Source organism: Nansenia antarctica, assembly GCF_963989245.1.
Source record: "Nansenia antarctica genome assembly, chromosome: 11".
NCBI classification, from domain to species: domain Eukaryota; kingdom Metazoa; phylum Chordata; class Actinopteri; order Argentiniformes; family Microstomatidae; genus Nansenia; species Nansenia antarctica.
This window is the reverse complement of record NC_137681.1, coordinates 30,406,132-30,420,559: the sequence shown is the minus strand read 5'-3', so window position 1 is coordinate 30,420,559 and position 14,428 is coordinate 30,406,132.

Sequence of the window (14,428 nt, the reverse complement as noted above, 5' to 3'; positions counted from 1 at the left end):
TGTACTAACCAACACAGTGGTGCACCACAATAGTCCAGATTTGTACCTTCTTGTAGTATATTATGTGTCGGTTGTACAGCCTTGACTCTGTACTGCCTCGCCCGCCACCCCGGTGTGGGAGCAAAACCGGTGCTGGTTGGTACTATCTACAGACCTCCCGATCAGAGTGATTTCTATGATATTCTTGAGGGGTGCTTGGATGACGTTGACTGTGTGGAAAAGATTCTTATTGGGGATTTGAACACGGACATGCTCAGAAATTAAGCATACGTTTTCAAATCCTTCACTAGGTTTTCTGAATTGCACGGTCTCCGTCAACAAATTACCAAACCCACTAGGGTGTGTATTTCTACTCAAACCACCATAGATCTCATTCTAACATCGGATGAGTCCAAAATCTCCAAGAGTGGGGTTATTGTATGTGGGCTAAGTGATCATTACATGATCTTTTGCACTCGTAAAAAACATAAACCCAAGGCTGGCGGTCATAAAACTGTAACCACTAGATCCCTTAAATCCTATTCTAGTGAGGCCTTAAACCATAAACTGGAGAAACAAGACTGGTTAGAGGAACTAAAATGCACACAGGTTGAAGAGGCATGGCTAGGTTTCAAAACCAAATTCCTAAATATTATTGACAGTATAGCCCCCATGAGAACCACCAGGGTTAAAGCCCGATCGGAACCATGGATGAATTCGGACATTCTAAATGCTATGAAAGTCAGAGACCTAAAATGCTCTGAAGTTCAAAAATGCAAATCAAAATGAGTGAAACACTTAAACGAAGATCACAAAACCCACTTTGAAAAAATTAAAAAACAATGCAACAAACTATGCAATCAGGTAATTACCATGACCAAATCTGCTAAGAAAGAATACCTCGATAACAAAATCGAAGAAAACTTAAACAAACCACGTGACCTTTGGAAGCTACTTAATAGCCAACTAGGTTGCAGTCAAAAACTCAAAACCAGGTCTACAAACATCAGCATAAAATCTGGAGATTCTCTCCTTACAGACAAGCTGGATGTGGCTAAGTGCTTAAACACTTTCTTTACAACCAAGCCACTAAATTAGTTAACAATCTACCACCCCACTCAGGGCGTTATGGTGTAGAGCACATCCGTGCGTTCTACAATAAACTGGGTGTACGCAAAGATGATTTTAAACTCTCCATGGTGTCAAACGATGAGGTGTTTAAAAAGCTGGGCGCGCTACACTCAGAAAAGGCCACGGGCCATGACAATATTCCAGTCAGATTTCTAAAAGACTCAGCTGCCTCCATTACCCCAATCATCACCCACATAATAAACCTCTCCATCAAACAGGGACACGTCCCCCTTGACTTTAAAATAGCAAGGGTAACCCCACTGTATAAAAAAGGAAGCAAATTAGACCCAGGCAACTACCGACCTGTTTCTATTCTTAATTCCATCTCGAAACTTATGGAAAAAATAGTTTATGAACAGGTTGATAGGTACCTTACCGAAAAAAATCTGATGTATGAATTTCAATCAGGATTCAGAACATCCCATTCCACTGACACATGCCTTCTCTATTTGAACGACCACATCAACCATGAGGTGGACTCGGGCAAATACTGCGGCATGGTCATGCTGGACCTCCAGAAGGCCTTCGACACAGTAGATCACCACATATTGTTAGATAAACTGAAAGCAATTGGGTTCGATAGAACATCGGTGAGCTGGATGCAATCCTACTTAGAGGGGAGGGAACAGGTGGTTAGTGTGAACGGAACACTGTCCCCCCCCCTCCCAGTGACCTGCGGCGTTCCACAAGGAAGCATATTGGGACCTTTACTGTTCCTAATATATGTGAATGACATGTCATCAGCATGTGATTGCAATTTGTTCCTGTTCGCGGATGACTCGGCTCTGCTGGTCTCTGACAGGGACATATTGCAGGTGGAAAAAGCGCTAAGCACTGAACTGAGTAGAATCTGCATCTGGCTAGCTGACAATAAACTATCAATACACCTAGGTAAAACTGAAACCATCCTATACGGATCCCCATCTAAACTCAGAAAGGCTGAACATTTTAAAATAAAAGTGGGTAACATTAATATCACAAGAAAAGAGGATATTACATACCTGGGCTCCATCTTAGAGGCAAATCTTTCCGGAGATAAAATGGCAGCAAAAGTAATCAAAAAAGTGAACCATAGAACTAGATTCTTGTACAGGATATCCTCACTTGTCAGTAAAAACACACTGAGGACCCTATCAGGAGCTCTCATTCAATGTCACTTCGACTATGCCGTAACATCATGGTACTATAGAACCACAAAGGCCCATAAAACAAGACTCCAGACAGCCCAAAATAAACTGGTTAGGCTTCTGCTAGGCCTCAACCCTAGGACACATCTAACCGCTGCTCATTTTTTGAGCCTTGATTGGCTACGAGTAGTTGACAGAGTGCAGCAGCTTGCACTGGGCCTGGTCTTCAAGATACGCTACACCACAAAGACACCCAAGTACCTGTCAACATACTTCCAAAAAGTGAACAACGTCCACACATACAACACCAGAGGAAGCTCCACGAACCACGTTCAACCGCGTTGCACCACAAACAAGGGGTTAAACTCGTTTGCAAACTATGCAGTAAAAATGTGGAACGCCCTTCCTATAATCTTAAAGGAGTGCAAAACACTGCCCACCTTCAAAACCACTCTCAAAAAACATTTACAGGAGGCTGCAATCCGTAACTGGACCCTCTAAATCAAAAATCAGATTAAAAGACCCGAACTACCCACTGTACATACTTTGTGTTTTGTCCCCCGCCCCCACCTGTGGTGTATGTCCCCACCTGTCCTACCCGCTGTACATACCTGATGTTTTGTTGTATTGTTCTTCCCATGATGGATGTATTTTTATCTTGTAGATAGTAATAGTTATTTGTCTGTATTATCTTGTAGATAGTACTAGTTTTTTTTTTCTTTGTCTGTCTTACATGTAACGATGAATTGAGAATCAAGGACCCCAATTGAAATAAGCCAGTGGCTTTCTTGGGTTTTTATCCTGTTAGTTGACCTTGTATGTAATATGTACTGTCATGTACCTACTTCTGCAAATCTTCTAATAAAGTTTTCAATCAATCAATCAATCCATGTCATTGACTCTTGGAACACTGCTGACACACTTGATGCTGAGTAAGCCTTTGATCGTCTTGAGTGGCGGCGGTTTTATGTTGTATGGGCTTTCGAGATCATTACATTGCTATGTTAAAATTACTATATTCCAACCGGACAGCAATGGTTCTGACAGGGAACACATGTTCTAAACAATTCCCAGTATCCTGCAGCTCTCGCCAGGGATGCCCTCTCTCTCCTCTACTGTTTGCCCTATCTCTTGAACCTGTGGCCCAGGCTGTTTACCAGTCAGTTATCCATGAACCTATTTAGGGTGACCAGATATCCTGCTCTGCACAGGACTGCACAGCATTTCCACAACTTTTGGTATGTCCCGCAAATTGGGACGAAGTCCCGCATATTGAATTTTGATTGGCTAAAACACTTTTCTAAAATTAGATTCATCCAATGGCTGTGGAGAAAGCAGGGAAGGCTATCATCACAGGGCTGTGTTTGCTGTCAATCAAACTGTAGCACATGTCGGGTGCTGGGGTCAAGTGCAGGTTAACTAATGAGAGTAACTCCCCCTCCTCCCCCCCAAACAACAACAACAAAATGATGAACAAGAGTCAAATTCAGCAGGTTATGGAAAATGGAGGAACCTCAAACTACAGTCAGCAAGAAAAGAAGATGCACCTACAACAAAGACTGTGAAAACACTTATCCGTGGGTGAAGTTATTGCAGGGCGACTCTCAGAGAGTTTTTTGCAATCTTTGCAATAGTTCTTTTCAATTTCACGACAATACGACGTCAAAAGACACTGAGAATGCGATTCTCACAAGAAACGTGTCGCTCAAAAAGAAACATCCAACTCTATGGAGACATTCCTACTCAAACCGAAATAATTATGGCCACTCTGACAAGGTAACAGCAGCAGAAATAACCAATGTTTACCATACAGTGCAACACTCCCAGTCATACCGGTCAAATGACTGTGGTAACAAGCTAGCACCGACCATTTTTCCAAACTCTGAGATAGCAAAGAAAATGTCATGTGGTCGTACAAAAGCAGCGTCCATAGTAACAGATAAAATCAAATATATTTGTTATATATTTGTTACGTTTTCTATCTGCTGTCTATTGGATGCTGCTGAATGAACCAAACAGAATAGGAAACAGAATGGAAATTGTACTGTTACACCCAATGTGACCTGAGTCCTGTATTGGGTCCTCACAGTCAGCTAAACTCTCCCTTGTATGATATCCTCCAAGGAACAGGCACATGTTGTAGATGGCTAGGATTTATTACAAAGAAGTGTGGAACTGAAACAAACACAAAAGCATACATCAGTATATAATAGCCCACTCAAGCTGGCTACAGCTAACACAACTAATTCGTCACCCTGTAAGAAGTCAAGGCCAAAACTATAATTTCTTTACCAAACAATCAAATGTAAGATATAAAATGAACCAATCAGATTACAGATTACATAGAACATTGCATCTATACTAATCGGTACATCTCGTACAAAAATAATAGCTTGAATGCTAATCATTACAATGTGCAGTAAATATGCCGAAACACCCAAAGACAAATATATAACAATGATGGATACAATTCAAGTCACAGATATTGCCACTCAAAGGATCATAAACCAAATAATGACTAACGATGGGGCAAGAACATTGATTCAGTAAAAAACGATAGTTTTCTTGTACGGTAGTATAGAAACCAGGGAGTGAGGAGCAAGAAACAGCAGTAAACAAAACACCACTAGATGGCCTAGGCGAAATACTCCAAAGACAAAACAACTATGCCCCCTAGTGGCAGAAAAAGGGCCCAAACAATACATGGAAACCGTTCCATTACAGAAAGGCTTTTTTTACATTTTCATTGGATAGACATATCTCTCAACTCGGCCGGGGGGGCGGGGTGGGGATGCTACCAGGGGCACCTTAAGGTCCGGGCCTGTTGAGAGGGTGTCCCACATTGTCCCACACAAACATGATGATTCCAAGATGGCGGCGCGATCAGACGCGAGGCTAGAGGGGCTCCTAACATCGGTGCTTTTTAAGTACATTTGGATGTACATTTTTATGTCAGTACTTATAGGGAACGGTTGTGTAAATAGTACCTACAGCAGACTAGACTTACTAGAAGTTGGTGCGCAAAACGAGAGGACTGTAACAACGGAATTCTTGAAACAGCAGAACATTCCACTCGACATCGCTCGCTTACCGGGAGAAAAATGGTATACGATCCCAACCCTAAGGCGCAAGCGGCGGCGTCGAGATCGCAAGCAACGCCGAGGCCGCAGAGGAGGCCTGCTAGCTAGGCTGAGGAGAAGCCCAGATAAGCCTGCTTTGCCGAGTATCTTCCTCTCCAACGTCAGGTCTCTGGCTAACCAGATGGACGAACTGAGACTGCAGGTAGCTTCCAACAACACCGTGGGGGACAGCTGTGTGATTATTCTCACAGAGACCTGGCTCAACGACTCCATCCTCGACTCGGCCGTCGGGCTAGAAGGCCGTACTTTACACAGAGCGGACAGGACATTGCTTAGTGAGAAGACGCGCGGAGGCGGCCTCATTATATCTACGAAGGACAGCTGGTGCTTAAACACGAAAACTGTAAGTAGCCACTGCTCCCCAGACCTGGAATACTTGACTGTTAACACTAGAACAGCCGTGAGGTGTTAAACAGCACCAGTGAGTACAAAACAAATTCTACCTTTGCACTCGATCACATTTCAGGACCCTCCTTTCATGACTTTTCCTAGATATGTGCGTTCTACCACCCAGCATTTTTACATTTTCAAAATCGAGTTAGTATAAAGCGTTTTAGCAGTATTTCTGTGTGTGTCTGTGTATTTGTGGCTGCCATCTTTTTCTCCAAGCCTGCAATTCTCTTTTATATCAGCAGAGGTAGCAAGGGGGCACACACTGTGCTCAAATTCAGGCTTCAGTGCTGAATGAGACACAGTGCATAAGACTGATATTTGTGTTTATATATAGGCTACAATAACAATCAAAATAAGATATGTATATGTGCAGACAGTTATGAAAATGATAAACTGTACAGTATGTCTCCCAATCAATGTTCGTTCAGACAATACAACCAAAGGCGTAAAAATACTGATGTTCTCATAATGTAATTATAGATATAGCTAAATTAGACTGTAGACTGCTATGGAGGTATATTGAAACCAATATATAGATTATATATATAGATTATATATACAACCTGATTGGATTAAATAAGATTCTGTTGTGATTGTGTTGACATTGTTGTGATTGCAAAATAAATCTTGGTTATGTAATGTGTAAAGAACATGATGACACGAATGCCTATTATGATGATATGCAAAAGGGACAATCTGTGTCTATGAATCTTGAACAATCACCGGTTGAATATGCTAATATAGGAACAGTGCCTAAAACCCCACTTCAAAAGGTTGTTATTCAAAGGCAGCATCCAAAGCCTACTAACACATTGCACAGTAAAAGAGAACATGATCAAATGTCAACAATGAATAATCAGTCAACAATGGATAATCTTATCAATCAAGACACCATGTCCAATGTAGAGCAAAAACATGACATCGCTGATATCCTTCTTACTCAGCAGAAACTTGCTTGAGAGCCGTGTTTGAAACCCGCTTGGCTCCCCTTGGGAGGTGTGGGGGATGGAAATCCTTTGTTTGGCTGATTACCTTCCCCCAAGATTACCATCCCCCATGCTTCAACCATTACATCAAGTGAATGGAACTGACTTTAGAAACGAGTTATTCTGGTTTATTTACGAGGACCACAGGAAAGGCCAAGGATTTCCACTTACACATGTGTGAGGAAACGTAACAGCGTTTTGTTACAGAACTGTTCGCAAATGTTCCATTTGTTCATTTGCTTTATTGAGGTGACTCTGCGAAATGACAATAACTAAACAAGTCCTGACAACAAAAATATATGTATAATATTGTATATAATGTTTTTTCTGTATATCACTGTAGACCACAGTCTCACTCACATATACACAACACAACACTGTTGTGTATAATACAGTTTTCTCAGTCGCTTTGGTGCATTTCTCACATCACTATTAACATTTGCACAACAGTTGTCAGTGTCATCAAAATGAAAAGTCCTGACACCATTGTTTATGAACAAGATAGTCAAATGGCTTTGTCATGTTTTCATTATGACAGTTCACTCTGTAAGTGTTTTCCAATGCAAAAAAGTCAGATCTTGGTGACACTACCTGAAAATGCTCAAGACAGTACTATACACTATTTGCACGGCCATATGAAATCTACAGTGGGTTACACATTACTGTATTTAGTGAAGTACAAGACGCTGAATAGTTATGTTTCACATTTTTACTGCATATGCTCTTTGCAATTCAAATGTGTTCACAGCATTGTGCAAAAGAAAAATACAAACTTATTTACAACAAACATAAGAAACACCCTTTGGGTATAGCTGTGCACAACTGTAAACAATATTGCAGTACTTATTGGACATACAACATACACAGTACTGTAAATTATTCATTCGCATCCAGACGTTCCTGTCTGTCTGGCCACATATTTTCATCAACATCACAGCGAATATCATCCCTGGCAATGCAGCGAGGAAAGTACCTCCTTGAGTGGCGAATCCACCCTCTGCAGGACTGTGCTGTGATGTCATCACATGCAGCATCCATGGCCGCTAGCAAGGCCATTTAGACCCCTCTCATTCTCAGGGATTATGTCCCTGTAAAGAGTGTCTAAAAAAGTCAGCAGATGTTGTGTGTTGTATGGACCAAGACAGGGTATATGGGTGAGGACGCCGTTTTCTGAGACGGCTGCACACATGGTAATATTCCCTCCTCGTTGGCCTGGGACATCAGTGGCTCTCTGTCCAATGCGATTTCTGCCACGCCTTCTACCTTTTGCCAGATTGAAACTCACCTCATCAAGATATATGAATGTGTGCAGCGGTTCCCTGGCGTCTAGCTCCAGTACATGCTTTATCCCAGAATAGAGAGAGAGAGAGAGAGAAACTATAACAACTTTTCCTGTGTAACATAATGCATTTTGGACAACATATTGTACAGTATGAACTGTCATGTAACCAGTTTACAGCACTGAACATTAGAGTATGCATAGAACACATAAATGTTTTACCTGTACATACTGGTGACGGATCTCCTTCACTCTGTCACTGTTCCGTTCAAATGGCACATTATACAGTTGTTTCATGCGCATTTCATTTCTCCTAAGCACTCTGTCAATTGTAGAGATTGAAACAGATTCAATATTGCCAAAGATATTGTCATCCTCTATAACAGCGCTCTGGAATCTGCAATCACCATTGCACAAATGGCTTCCTCTTGTTGCGGAGTAAAAATGGGCCCTCTTCCACCTCTGTGAGGTTGTCTTGCAATCCTATGTGGTGCAGAGTAAAATTAGAGTAATGTACAGTAAACATGAGATATACTGCTTTAACCCATATTACTGTAGTGTACAATAACAGTGCTTCCCACTTGTAAAATGCTGCAGTACAGTACCATACTGTAAATGGCAAATATTTACTGTAACACTACTTTACACTACAATACAGTAAATATGTGCTGCAGTAAATCTGTAAATCTAAATGTAAAATGTAAAAAGTGACGACAAGTTCTTGTCCCACTGTAAGCTTCATGTATGACACAATGACAGTAGTGCAGTGCAGATAGTTTAGTGCTGAATTACTGTCCAATATACACACCTGTTCTCCCGACAAATGTTATGAATTAAAGTGAAAACGCAGGGTGCGTTCGTAAATTCGCTATGAGAGCGCCGGAGCGCACACCGGGTTCAACGTCATAAAGGGACCAGGTAATTTGATTGGACAAGAGGCATTCCATGGGTGCTGACCAGATTTCCAGGGTGAATTTACGAACGCATGCTAGCGAATTCGACGACGAAAATCGTCAGAGGAGATATACGGGTTATTTTGATAAACTGGACACATTTTGGGAATATATATTGGTACTTTCTCACCTGAAAACATATTAAAACTTCATAAAATGACATGGTAACACTTGTAAAGGCAAAATTACAGCTTTTTTTTTTTTTTGAAAAAAATGGAGGATTCAAATCGCCTTCTGCTTGCCGGTGCGAAATGCATTCTGGGAAAAAGGAGTGGGAGCCTGGCAGACGGCCTTGTGTGACATCGCCCTCCAGCGATCTTTGTGCGTCAGTACACTCTTCTCTATGTTAAACTATCATAGTGCTGAAAAACACCTCATCGCGATTGAATAAGGTCGCGATCCGCCGCGTTCGTAGTGTTAAATGCCGACCCACATACCTCCCGAGGGAATTCAACGCGGTGTACATAACATCTGTTTACATTGCGCCTAGCGCGGATGGTAGCTTAGCATTGGCGCGGCTACATGACGTCATCAGTGGTAGACAGAGCGCAGACCCACAGGCAGTACATATAATCGCCGGGGACTTCAATCATGCTGACCTGAAGGTAGTACTACCCAAGTTCTATCAGCATGTTAAATGTGCAACAAGAGGAGAAAAAACACTGGATAAGGTATACACCAACATCAAGCTTGCTTACAAGGCTAGACCGCTAGCTCATCTAGGAAAAAATCTGAGGTCCAGCCCCTGCTCGTCGATGGAGGGAGCGTGGAGAGAGTCTCAACCCTCCGATTCCTGGGGGTGCACATACAGGATGACCTGTCCTGGAAGACCAACACAGCAGCCATCATCAAGAAGGCATAACAGTGGCTCTACTTCCTGAGAGTCCTCAGGAAAAACCACATCGGACAGGAGATGCTTGTGACCTTCTACCGCTGCGCAGTGGAGAGCATCCTCATGTGCATCCTCATGTGATCCTCATATGACAACCCTCGGGTACATAAGGTTCAGAGATAGGAAATGTTAGAATAGGTATAGCATAGCATAGAGTACAGCACAGTGTTTTATTTGTATAGTATAGTATAGTGGATAGTGTACATAGCCTTTATTTATGTAAACCAGCTCTTTTCCCTTCTTGTTTTTAGTTTTTTTTCCTAGCACCAGGGGAGCCCCCCCTCCCAAATTTCGTTGTTTGGTACCTCTACTATATCAATGACAATAACGACCATTCATTCATTCATTCAAACATACTCCTTGCCCCATATTTAGTTTCTTGCCAGCTGGTCACCCAAATCCTATTACGGTTCATAACACCAAACATTATATATCTCTGTATGCTGATGATATCCTTCTTTTTATTCAGAATGTCCCTCAATCGCTTCCAAAACTCCTAAATACACTACCATTCAAAAGTTTGGGGTCACCTAGACAATTTTCACTTAATCTTTTCACTTGTTCTGCGTCTCACAAATGTTCTTTTGTGTGATCCAAACACCTCAAACTTCGATTTGTCTGTCCATAACACTTTTTTCCAATCTTCCTCTGTCCTATGTCTGTGTTCTTTTGCCCATATTAATCTTTTCCTTTTATTGGCCTGTCTCAGATAAGGCTTTTTCTTTACCACTCTGGCCAGCATCCCGGAGTTGCCTCTTCACTGTAGACGTTGACACTGGCGTTTTGCGGGTACCATTTAATGAAGCTGCCAGTTCAGGACCTGTGAGGCGTCTATTTCTCAAACTAGAGACTCTAATGTACTTGTCTTCTTGCTCAGTTGTGCACCGGGGCCTCCCACTTCTCTTTCTACTCTGGTTAGAGCCTGTTTGTGCTGTTCTTTGAAGGGAGTAGTACACACCGTTGTAGGAAATGTTCAGTTTCTTGGCAATTTCTCACATGGAATAGCCTTAATTTCTAAGAACAAGAATAGACTGTCGAGTTTCATATGAAAGTTCTCTTTTTCTGGCCATTTTGAGAGTATTATCGAACCCACAAATGTGATGCTCCAGATACTCAACTAGCTCAAAGGAAGGCCATTTGTATAGCTTCTCTAACCAGCAAAACCTTTTCAGCTGTGCTAACGTAATTGCACAAGGGTTTTCAAGGGTTTCCTAATCATCCATTAGCTTTTTAAAGCGATTAGCAAACACAATGTACCATAAGAACACTGGAGTGACGGTTGCTGGAAATGGGCCTCTATACACCTATGTAGATATTCCATTAAAAAACAGATGTTTGCAGCTAGAATAGTCATTTTCCACATTAACAATATATAGAGTGTATTTCTGATTAATTTAATGTTATCTTCATTGAAAAAAACAGTGCTTTTCTTAAAATAAGGAAATGTCTAAGTGACCCCAAACTTTTGAACTTTTGTTCTTTTGCTTTTGTGTATCTTTAATAATTTTTGCCGAATTTCGGGTTAGCTATAATACAACCCCGAACATACCCATTGTACATATCCCTTGTATCCCTAACCCTAACCCTTTTCCCCAGGGGATGAATACAGCCGAGAACATATAATATATATATATATATATATATATATATATATATATATATATATATATAATATATAAACAGGGCTGCCTAGTTTCACCAAAAGTTTGGAGTGAGATTTTTTGGCGGTGGAGCGAACCAAAACTGTGCACGTTCTCCCAAAACCCCTCTCTCCCACCCAATTATTTGTGCTAGTTTCCTGCAATTGTACATGTTGTTCATAATAAACTAGCACAAGAAATAAAGAATAATTAAAATGTTATAAAACAAGACAACGATTCAGACAATATATCATATTTATGAAATCTTAATAAACAAATACAGTAGCCTACAGACCCAGACTCAAATACAGTAGCCTACAGAAAATTGGGCCCCATCAACAGGACTCAGCCCCTTGGTCAGCAGCAGAAAGACCCTTGGTCATCATCTTATATACAGTGCATTGCTCATAGATGGCTATCATGTTATACAGTACATACCAGGGTTTTTGCTGGGTCAGAATGAGGGCTTGGTGGTTGAGGGATCCCCAATTGTTGTATTTGTATTGTAAATTGTAATTATTATTAATAATAATAATTATGATTATGTTATGTACCTGGTTATGTTACAGTAGAGAAACAAAAAACAGTTACCAAAACTGAGTATTTACTAGCTAAGATTGGCGTGGTGCAACCGAAATTAGTAAACAACTAGTTTGAAACTAGCTAGTAACAACTAGGGCTTTAGTAACTACTAAATGCCTGCATTTAGTAATGACTTTCAATTGTAAACAATTGTTATTTCTCGGCGTGAGAAATTTGAGGTGTGGCGTGAGAGCGTGAGAAATGGTTGAAACGGCCAAAGCGTGAGACTTGGCAGCTCTGATATAAAACCCATTCGTCTGTTTGTTGTGTAAATTTTGCCCAATTTATCATGTACCCCATGATATCCGAAAATGAAATCCAATATCGGGGGCAGAGACCTCTGTGGGTCTGATATCAGAAGCAAAATATCATCAGCGAAGATCAGCATTTTGTTTTCCCGACCGGCCATTGTAATACCCCTAATAGCTTTTTTTGGTCTTATGGCTTCTGCAAGGGGCTCCAGTAAATAAAACTCCAATAACTCCAATAAATAAGAGTGGCAAGAGGGTGCCGCATCAATATGCCGACGGACCGTTGTGCCGACAGTCCTCCCTGCATGTGAATGCTCTCCGCTTCTCTGTTACGGTACATGTGGGAAGACTGTACATGTGGGAAAACTACGGTTAGTGTTAGGTGCTACGTCGACTTGGTACATGCTGGCATGTCTAACCCTAACCCTAACCTTAACCGTAGCACCCTAGCACCTAACCCTAACCCTAGTTCTCTTTCATAGTATTCGTTTCGTATCTCACTATGGGAACGCCCCCTGCGTGACCTCATCAGAAACTGAATTACACTGCGCCAGCCCATTGGCTGGCCCAGGCGACGCTTGTGTCACGAGGGACGGGACCCTCCGCCTATATAAGGCATACATACGGCGTCTGTCGTCATTCAAAAACCTTTTCTCGCTTCTCACTGGAGCTGACAACAACTGTGCGGGTGGCTAGAGCTAAACAGTCCACAGATACGAGCGACCAAACTCGTGCCGACGGGCGCTCTGCTGCTAAACTGCACTTCGTTGACGTTCACAGGAGTAGAAATACTTCTGTTGAAGAGTAGGAATACTCTGACTCGGGGTAGCGATACCCCGTGTTACGATTCGAGTAGCAATACTCGCCTTGCTCGGAACGAAAAAAGTAGCGATACTCCTCGTTCTGAACGACGCGAGTAGCAATACTCCCTGTTCTGCGAGTAGGAATACTCCGAACGGTTACGGGTAGCAATACCCAGTGTGAGAGACAAAAAGTAGAAATAACTTTATCTCTATAACGCACTGCTAGCGGGTAGATAGTAATATCCCTCCCCTGGCCCCTCTGTTTTCCCTTGATAGCTGACAAGCTAACGGGTGAAGTAGCGAGGCCTGCTAGCAGCTAGCCTACAACCCTTAGCCAGAAATGGCTAACGTTGAGGCTAGCGGACCTAGCACAGCCGAGACTAGCCGGAAGACCTGCCCGTGCGGCAAGTCAATGGCTAGCTGGGACACTCACTCTAAGTGTGCAGTGTGTCTGGGATTAACCCACGCCCGGGCCGCTGTTATCTCTACCGATGAGTGTATCCACTGTGCAGTGTTCCCCAAGAAACTTCTCCGCCGACGGCTAAGTCGCATGGCTAGCCTGTCTGGAGAAGATCCGCTTCTGTGTAAGGCAGCCGAAACGCTGCCATCACAGTCTAACGCGGACATGTCTCCAGGTTTACCGACACCATGCTGGGCGGACTTAGTGCCACATAGCCCTGACATCGGTTTCCCGGTACTGGATGACAAGGGGATTGACAGCTTTACCGCTGCTCGCTATGAGAGAGACTCGGACAATGATGAGGGAGGGTCGCGTGACTCAGACCTAATTTTGTCCACCGATGATGAGGAAGACTCCTCATTATCAATCGGTAGGCGCGGAATTGGAAAGCCCCCCACGCCTGATGGAGGTAACCAACCCTCCGCCCCGTCTCTCATGGACTGCGACATGCAGGACATGTGCAAGCGAGCAGCGGAAAGGCTGAATATCCCCTGGCCCGTCGCCCAAACCGAAACTGCTATGTCACGCTTTGACGGCAAAAGACTGCAGACGGCGGCTAAGACGGGGAAACAAGTTATGCCGTTCTTCCCCGAGCTACTCGATGAGATAGCAGTTACGTGGAAAGAACGGCCATTCAGCGAGAAACACCCAATAATCGGGGGTTCTCGACTGGATTGTGAGGGGATGGACTCCCTCGGCCTCCGCCACATCCCACCGGTCGAGCCGGTGGTGGCGCGCCACCTGCACCCGAAGACCCCCGTATCTTCGGCTGCCCCGTCCCTACCCTCCAAGTCGGACCGCTTCCAGACTAG